The following is a 7,299-nucleotide window of genomic DNA, read 5'->3' on the forward strand; positions in this document are numbered from 1 at the left end:
GTACGATAGGCGACTTGAGCCCGCAGTCTGGACGGATTTTAGAGTTTACTAAAATAGAAATATGCACCCAATTTTGCTGCGCTCCATGTGATAGTTCGTTACCGCTGGAGGAGGTGTGCCAAGCACCCCGGGCACAGCTCCTCATATTCTAGCCACTGCCCAAATTGTGCCGAAAGTTGCAGACCCCTTTAAAAAAGTGACCCTCTTCTATCTATGTAAATAATGTGCTAATCCAGGGCAGCGGCCCTCTCTATCCCAGTACAGGCGCACCACCCCCACCTTAAAATCTCAGGTTAAAGGGCAGCGGGGTCGGAAGCCCCTAGCAGCTGCAACAGTTTAAGGCAGGAGGTTTGGGAAGCATGTGCTGGGGGAGTGGGGGTTGGGATAGGGCTGCACTTCCACAGGGCTCCCCCTCTCCCGGCCTTGGCTGTGCGGACCCCTGCACTATATGCCATACAGGTGCAACATATATACAGGGGGGCAGGCAGCATATCACACACAGCAGCATAGAAGGGTGCAAATGACGACAACCAGAGTCTGGGCAGCAGTGTGACCCCATCCGGAGCTCCGGACCGTACGACGACTGACGGATCCAGAAAACTACGCTAAATATTATCCCCAATTCCTGGCAATGAGAACGCCTGCATTGTGGTAGAGTTACTAGCAACGCACTCCGCAGGGTCATAAAACCAGGAGAAGACATGACTGCCACAATCAGTAACACCAACAGTCCAGGGGAAATAGGAGAACCACATATCATACATATATTGGCCATTACAGACGTGTGCATGCAGGGTCCACATACATATAGACCGGCCATACACACGTATGTACATAGAGTCCATACAAGTGACTACATATATTATATACACACATACATAGTCACACCTATCTATATACATACAGACCAACTAAAAACATCTATACAATTACACACTTCCCATATGCGATATATATTATCTGCACCATCTACATGATACATGCATGTAGAGACATTGACAGGCATGCACACTTACCAAGAACTACTATATATACGCACTTCCACCAGCACACTCCTATGTTGTCTCACCATACAGTATATACATACATCTACATACGTGCACACAATCCTTATCACACATCACATATATTACACATACCAAATATAGGTATATATACCCTTTAAAAATCTTCACCCCCATACAACCTATGCAATATATATGTGCATTTGTGTGAGTACCTATGTGCCCACAACACAGACCACATATATGAGTCACGGTGTATACTGGCACCCTAGAAGCATCCTCACCTCCTGCATGCCTCCATACAGTATATACGTACTCATATATATGCATCGTAAACTTCCCCTATAGATGGATCTATTGCTTCCAAATCCAACCACCTTCTGCCCGCACCGGGCACACGATCGCACGCTAATGAAAACAGGACAATGCCAGCTGACATGTCCACTGACACCTCCAGGGTAGACATGACAGAGCAGACTGAAAGGGGTTAATGCCACCTTGTGCCAACAAATCCCACAGACTCCAAAAAGCACATTCCTTGCCTGCACTGGCAGCGAGCGATCCTGCTGTGGTGGTGCGGCACCGCCGGGTGAGCTCTCTGCTATCATCCCCGGCATTTCTAGAAAGCACACCGGGCGCTCAGGAGGAGCACCGCCATCTATCTACTTACAGGTGCAGAAATAGCCGGCAGTGAGCTGGCATACAGCTGGCAGCGAGCGTCCGCAGATGATAAATATTCCGGGCGAGCATCCTTCTCCGATGAAGAATTTTTTTTTTTTTTTTTTTTGCAGTCTCTGATCTAAATCCGATCTTTGGGGCTGCGCTCCATGATCCTAATGGTCTTCTGCATCCACCGCTCTACCTGTGTCCACGCTCCTTCTCTGGGGTGAGATCCACGCTACTGATCTCCGCAGAGGGGGATGAAGGAAAAAAAAAAAAAAAAAAGATTTCCGCCCAATTTTAACCTCAGCCACTTAACCCTTTCACTGCCACACCGCAATGCACCGCAGGCCCCTCCAAACGGTAACTAAGGTGTTAACAATACCCCAAGGAGCGGCGACAGCAAAAAAGGGGAAGGGGATGGTTAAATCTATTCATATTATTACCTGTAGCGACAACCTATACCGCTGAGCTGTACACCCACCGGCTATGCCCGCAGACAAATCCCCAAGTCACGGTGAAGGGAGAGTATGATTAATGGCTTTCCTGCTGCATAGGAGGATGGGGGTGGTAGTGTTCCCAAACTAAGAGGTCGCTCTGCATCGACTCCAAACATCCCAAATCCTGATCTTATAGGAATGCCAAGGGAAGCGTCCACATCTCTGGGCACTGGGTTAGTAACTTCAGATTGTGGGCACGGGCTCTATGCCCCATAGATGCTGATTAGAAACGTATATGCTATATCACCCATCCATGAAATTGTCCCCTATAGAAGCAGGATGATGGACATGCTCTAGGATTGCAGCCACTTTATGAGGCTGGCATCTCTCCTGGCGCTGCTCTCCCTGCAGGAAAACATCCCTGACACACAAATGCCACTCCAGCCAGCGCAGTGCAGCCTCTCCCTGCCCACTAACTGCAGCATGGCATGGAGCAGGGGGCACCGCAGCACATGTGGAAGGGCATGCAGAGTGGGCATACAGCCCATATGGCAGAATACACTATGCACATGTGTAGATTGCAGTAGCACACAGCAGCATGGCATCAGTGCCCACTAATGGGTATCAAAAGCACATAGCCATTAAATCAGGGGGTGAGCGATCCCTGCACGGGGGTCCCCTCCGCACTACACATGCCCAGGCTGCCAGCTCCAGCGCCCAGCAGCGTCAGATGCAGTGCAGCCGGATCCCAGCTCCGAGCCCCGGGCTCCCGCATTCGCAGCCCCGAGCCCACTCGGCAGCAGATCTCCGGCTCCTTCTCTCCCGCGATCCCTCCTACACACACCGGGGAAGAGAGGAAAAGTTCCCCCGTATGAGCTGACGGTGCCTGCCGGTTACTTACTGCGAGAGCGGCCGCCCGCTGCCATCTCCGGGCTCCCGGCGCCTGATACAATGTAGCAGCTCAGCATGAATGGATGGGAAGGAATGCGGAGCGCGTCCTGGAACTCCAGCCTCGATCTCACTTCAGGGCGCTGCAGCGCCGCCGATCACCGCCAGAGGGCGCGCCAGACGCCTGGGAGGGACACACGGGGAGGGAGCCAGTCACAGCTTAACCCTCCCCTGCCTGTACCACTGGCTCCACACTAAATGTTCCAGGATTAGATACTAATGATGTGTCAAATAATATTCTATTTATTATCACAATGAGATTAGTAATTGTAGCATTATAAATAGTGTAAAATACATTGTTATATGTGTATTCTGATCCCACATTGACTCCTACATTAATGGGGAAGTGAATATATTATTAATAATAATCCCTTACATGTTTTTTTTCAAGGATAAATGTCACCGCCTGCTCAGTAATGCTCATTGTGTGATCTCCAAGAGAAGTGGGAGACGGGACATGACAACTGCACTAAGTATATTTTAACTCATAGGCATTGGTCCATGCTACTGACCTAAATAAAATATAAGGTCACTATAATACCATAAAACTAAGAATAAAACACTGTAAAACAACTATAATACCGCCCCCTATGTACAACTGTAAAACCACTATAATACTGCCCCCTATGTACAACAATATAACCACTATAATATTGCCCCCTATGTACAACAATATAACCATTATAATACTGCCCCCCTCTGTGCAAGCATAGAACTACTATAATACTGTTAGGTCTGTGCGAATGGTGACCTACACGAAAGCAATCTAAATAAAGGCTGGAGGGGAATAAAGGGGAGAAGGGGCATGCATACACTCTGGACACCAACAACAAAAACCAGAGTGTGCATACAAATACAGACAACGGTCACCAAAATACTTAACAAAGAACAAATACATATAGGCAGATGGAATTGCTAAGAAGTACGTACAAGGTATTGGTTTGTATTTTGGTCAAAATACATAAGCTCACAAGCCCACATCAAGGGTCCTCATTATCTTGTGAGTCTCTAACAGGTCAACTAAAACCACAAAAATGAAGCCTTGCTTACAAGCAGGGCGATCGCCCCAATAGGGGACAGCCCTATGCTGGAATCTAGTGGCTTGGCATGCCCTAGATGGTAACAGGCAGGGACACCAGACAAAGGAAATACACCATAAACACTGAAACAGGACAACCTACACCTAGTCTCTGACCACCTGCAAACAGACACTAAACAGGTCACGGTTTACATCTGGTGTTTGCCACACCTACAGACAGACACTAACAAGACACTGTTCACACCTAACATCTGGATACCTGTAAACCAACACTGAACACATTGTTCAAAACAAACACAAGGTAATCCCACCCAGAACCTCATTCTTGCAACTTGCACCAAAACAGAACATGCAGGACTACAAGAAACAAAGTTCTGAGAGGGAAATGGATAAATGACCAGCACCCTCTAGTAAGAGAGGCTGGCATATATGTGCACAAGGCCGATGGTGATTGGCTGGCAGACGGTTAACCTGAGTGGCTGAGGGTGTGGAGTTCTTCAGCCAGCCAAATCAAACACACATGCAGCAGTGTGCTCTTGGAAACCCAAAGTATTACAGATCCCAGAAGCACAACGTGACAAATACTGATCCTATATACCCTATATAAGCCTATATATGGGCTTATTCACACGGGCATATTGTCACCATGTATTACACGTGCGTATTTCCCATGCGTAACACGTGGTGGACTTTCATTTTTCCATTCCCACCTGCAATGGAGCTGAGAGGAGACATCCAATGCGATCTCTGCCGGGTCTTCTGCCGGCACAGCGTAGGGGCTGCGATGAGTACGATGCTGCGAGACTTGCAGCGTTTTAATAATAATAATAATCTTTATTTGTATAGTGCCAACTTATTCCGCAGCGCCTAATAAAGTTGTGAACGAGCCCTAACTACTGTAGTACTGCTCCCTATGTACAAGAACATATCTACTATAATACTGCTGCTATGTACAAGAATATAACTACTATAATACTGCCCCCTATGTACAAGAATATAACTACTATAATACTGCCCCCTATGTACAAGAATATAACTACTATAATACTGCCCCCTATGTACAAGAATATAACTACTATAATACTGCCCCCTGTGTACAAGAATATAACTACTATAATACTGTCCCCTATGTACAAGAATATATCTACTATAATATTGCCTCCTATATACAAGAATATAACTACTATAATACTGTCCCCCTATGTACAAGAATAAAGCTACTATAATACTGCTCCCATGTACAAGAATATAACTACTATAATACTGCTCCCTATGTACAAGAATATAACTACTATAATACTGCCTCCTATGTACAAGAATATAACTACTATAATACTGCTCCCTGTGTACAAGAATATAACTACTATAATACTGCCTCCTATGTACAAGAATATAACTACTATAATACTGCCCCCTATGTACAAGAATATAACTACTATAATACTGCTCCCATGTACAAGAATATAACTACTATAATACTGCCTCCTATGTACAAGAATATAACTACTATAATACTGCCACCTATGTACAAGAATATAACTACTATAAAACTGCCCCATATGTACAAGAATATACCTACTATAATACTGCCCCCTAAGTACAAGAATATAACTACTATAATACCACCCCCTATGTACAAGAATATAACTACTATATTACTGCTTCCTATGTACAAGAATATAGCTAATATAATACTGCCCCCTATGTACAAGAATATAACTACTATAATACTGCCACCTAAGTACAAGAATATAACTACTATAATACTACCACCTATGTACAAGAATATAACTACTATAATACTGCTCCCATGTACAAGAATATAACTACTATAATACTGCTCCCTATGTACAAGAATATAACTACTATAATACTGCCCCCTATGTACAAGAATATAACTACTATAATACTGCCTCCTATGTACAAGAATATAACTACTATAATACTGCCCCTATGTACAAGTATATAACTACTATAATACTGCCCCCTATGTACAAGTATATAACTACTATAATACTGCCCCCTATGTACAAGAATATAACTACTATAATACTGCCCCCTATGTACAAGAATATAACTACTATAATACTGCCACCTATGTACAAAAATATAACTACATGACTGGCAACGGACTACTTCCTCCAGCATTGGTGGTGGCCAGAGTTGTTTCCTTTGTGTTATCAATGGCAAACGGTGCCTATCTAGTCCATTCCCTGATCCCTCTAGGGTATGCATGCTGATGGCCCAGCTCTGAAAAGGCCTGCACAAGTACCCAGCTTTTCTATTCCCAGTCTTCTTGCTATCTAAAGCAACCTTCCCTGCTAGCAGGTGTCTGAGCAATCATTCTTTATTCTATGTGAAGGTGCAAGTGTGTTTCTGTGTAATCTCTTGGTATTTGATCTGTGCCTGAACCATCCAGCTTTCCTGACCACGGCTTCTTATATGACAACACTTTCCCTGGTTTGCTGCCAGTCCTGACCCTCGGCGCGCTCTTCATTGAGAAAGTATTTGGCCTTCCTGACTCCAATTCTGCATTATGACTATATCTCTGTCTACACCCTCCAGCACCAGTTCCCTCTTAACTAGGACTATTTCTGGGGTAACGTTCTGGGTTTCCCTGTAGTGAAGAACAGATCCCAGTTTGTGGGGTTAAAGGGTGAAAACCTGGGAATCTCAAGTGCTGCCCTGAATTTATCCTAAGTCAATTTAGTTCAGAGAATTGAATCCACATATTCTGTGAAGTGCTACACAGTCATACCGGTACATTACCCCAGAAGGCATCAGGTAACCATGGAATATCACTATGTAAGTACACGACTGCATCAAGAAGCCCTACAATCCTATCCAGTAACATCACAAAGCCACCAGGACACTTGATACCACCATATAACATCACAGTAACATGCATTAGCTCCATCAGGCCACCATAAACCAATGACAATCCCATAATGCAACCACGTAGCCTATAATAGGCCATAACAAAAAACCCTACAGCCGGTTGACATAGAACTAAATAGCCACCAAAGGACCTCACAATGTAATTGCCCAGCCCTAGGCTACCACAAATCAATCACAGAATGTCACAATCAACCCAAAGCAGCCAGCCTACAGACATTTCTGGATGGCCATATATGCCAAAACATTGGTCACTGGACATGACATACTGATATATACCCTATCCAAAAAGTGGAGCAGGGTTTAACATGGA

The 7,299-nt window shown here is 44.9% G+C and overlaps 1 protein-coding gene across 2 annotated transcripts in view; it reads right to left on the reverse strand.

Moving 5' to 3' along the window:
- Positions 1 to 3,118, reverse strand: part of PLXNA1 (plexin A1) — a 330,066-nt gene extending 326,948 nt beyond the window's left edge. Inside the window, exon 1 of one of the 2 annotated variants that reach the window (XM_066597033.1) lies at positions 3,006 to 3,118. The gene's annotated coding sequence lies outside the window, so the exon portion shown is untranslated. Of the gene's footprint in view, positions 1 to 1,674; positions 1,863 to 3,005 lie in introns of those variants that run through there. The other variant, XM_066597035.1, reaches the window with a different exon arrangement.
- Between the last annotated feature and the right edge of the window lie 4,181 nt (positions 3,119 to 7,299).

This window comes from Eleutherodactylus coqui, chromosome 3 (assembly GCF_035609145.1).
Source record: "Eleutherodactylus coqui strain aEleCoq1 chromosome 3, aEleCoq1.hap1, whole genome shotgun sequence".
Classification (NCBI taxonomy): domain Eukaryota; kingdom Metazoa; phylum Chordata; class Amphibia; order Anura; family Eleutherodactylidae; genus Eleutherodactylus; species Eleutherodactylus coqui.